The sequence below is a fragment of the Talpa occidentalis genome, unplaced genomic scaffold, assembly GCF_014898055.3.
Source record: "Talpa occidentalis isolate TD23 unplaced genomic scaffold, MPIMG_talOcc4v2.1 talOcc4.10, whole genome shotgun sequence".
NCBI classification, from domain to species: Eukaryota; Metazoa; Chordata; class Mammalia; order Eulipotyphla; family Talpidae; genus Talpa; species Talpa occidentalis.
In genome coordinates this window covers 57,270,218-57,273,027 of record NW_023600993.1, presented here as the reverse complement: position 1 = coordinate 57,273,027, position 2,810 = coordinate 57,270,218, and positions in this window count along the sequence as shown.

Genomic DNA, 2,810 nt, shown 5'->3' with positions numbered 1-2,810 from the left:
ACAAACTCTTCCAAAAAATTGAGAAGGAAGAGACAATACCAAACACGTTCTATGAAGCCAACATTACACTAATACCAAAACCGAATAAGGACAACACAAAAAAGGAAAACTACAGGCCAATCTCCCTAATGAACACTGAGGCAAAAATCCTCAACAAAATTTTAGCTATCAGAATCCAACAATGTATCCATAAGATAATTCACCACGACCAAGTAGGATTCATTCCAGGGTCACAAGGATGGTTTAACATCCAAAAATCAATCAACATTATCCAACACATCAACAAAAACAAATATTAAAACCATATGATAATATCAATAGATGCTGAGAAAGCTTTCGACAAAGTGCAACACCCATTCCTGATAAAAGCCCTTGAAATTCTTGGGATACAAGGAACATACCTCAACATCATAAAGGCCATCTATGACAAGCCAACAGCCAGTATCATTCTCAATGGTGAAAAGCCGAAAGCAATTCCATTAAGATCTGGAACAAGACAAGGATGTCCACTCTCACCACTGCTTTTCAATATAATACTGGAAGTCCTAGCCAGAGCAATAAGACAAGAGAAAGACATCCAAGGAATCCAAAGGGAAAAGAAGAAGTCAAACTATCACTATTTGCAGATGATATGATAATATACATAGAGAACCCCAAAAACTCCACAGAAAAACTAATTCAACTCATCAATCAATTCAGTAAAGTGGCAGGATACAAAATCAACACGCAAAAGTCAGTAGCCTTCCTATACACAAACAATAAATCTGAAGAAGAAGAAATCAAAAAAACCATACCTTTTATTATCGAAACAAAAAAAAATCAAATATTTGGGCATAAATCTAACAAAAGAGGTAAATGACCTATACAAAGAAAACTATAAAAAACTGTTAAAGAAATAGAAGAAGACACAAAGAAATGGAAAGACATCCGCTGCTCATGGATTGGAAGAATAAACATTATTAAAATGGCCATCCTACCAAAAGCAACCTACAGATTCAAGGCTATTCCAATCAAAATTTCAATGTCATTCTTCAAAGAAATAGAACAATTATTGATGAAATTCATATGGAATCACAAAAAACCCTGAATAGCCATAGCTCTCCTGAAAAAAAAAGAAGGGAATGGAGGCATCACACTCCCAGACTTCAAACTATACTAAAAGCCATAATCATCAAAACTGCATGGTATTGGAACAAGAACAGACATACAGACCAATGGAATCGAATAGAAAATACAGAAATAAACCCACAGATTTATGATCAACTAATCTTTGACAAAGGAGCAAAGACTATGCATTGGAGCAAAGAAAGTTTGTTCAATAAATGGTGCTGGGAAAACTGGGTCGCTACATGCAAAAGAATGAAGCTTGACCACTACCTCACACCATACACAAAATCAACTCAAAATGGATTAAAGAACTAGACATAAGACCTGAAACCATAAAATACATAGAAGGAAATATAGGCGAAATGCTACGTGATTTGCACATCAAAGACATCTTTACAGACACATCACCCAAAGCAGTGATAGTGAAGGCAAAGATAAACAGCTGGGACTACATCCATCAAATTAAAGAGCTTCTGCACAGCAAAAGAGACAATAACAAAAACAAAGAGAAACCCCACCAACTGGGAGAACATTTTTGTACACACACTAATGATAAAGGACTGATAACATAAATCTGCAAAGAGCTGATGAGACTCAACAACAACAAAGAAAATCCAGTCAAAAAATGGGCAGAAGAGCGAAAAAGAAACTTCTCTGAAGAGGAAATACAAATGGCCAACAGGCATATGAAAAATTGTTCAACATCACTTGTCATCAGGGAAATGCAAATCAAACTACCCATGAGATACCATCTTACACCAGTGAGAATGGCACATATTAAAAAAACTAGCAACAACAAATGTTGGTGAGGGTATGGAGAAAAAGGAACTCTTCTGCACTGTTGGTGGGAGTGCAAACTGGTCCAACCACTATGGAGAGCTGTGTGGAGATTTCTGGACCTACTAAACATAGAGCTTCCATATGATCCAGCAATTCCACTCCTAGGTATTTACCCAAAGGACACAGAAACATCAATTCCAAAGAACACCTGCACCCCTATGTTTATAGCAGCACTATTTACAATAGCTGAGCTTTGGAAACAGCCCAAATGCCCAAAAATAGATGACTGGATCAAGAAGATGTGGTACATATATACCATGGAATATTACTCAGCATTTAAAAAAAATAAACACATGCAATTTGCAGCAACATGGATGGCGCTAGAAGGGATCATGCTCAACGAAATAAACCAGAAAGAAACAGAAAAATACCGGATGGTCTCACTCATAGCAGGAATCTAGAAAACTTAAATAAGGGACCAGGAAATTGAATAACTATAAGAAAGTGAAAATCAACAAAAATTATGAACCAGAGACAGTTTTTGTGGGGTGGGGGGAGGGAAGGGAGGGATTGGGGTCAGAATGGAGGGGTTGAAATTGTATGGGGAATATAAAAATAAAATTTATTATTAAAAAAATAAAATAAAATAAACTAATTCACATATAAAAAAAAATGTCTCTGTAATGCCTTCTCTGGTGGCGCAGGTGGTTGAGCACAGCACTGTGAAGCTGTTCATAGCCTCTGCAGCACTGGTTTGATCCCTGGCTGCCAGCGAGGGTCCCACATGGCACTGCAGACCTTTCCTGTCATGTCTGCTGTTCCGCTCAGCAGTGTATTTCATCATTCTGCCTGTTCTGTTCCCTGAGCTGTCTCTCATGAATCCTCTCACCCTCCTGCGTATCCAGCCTGTACCCTGGTTCTTG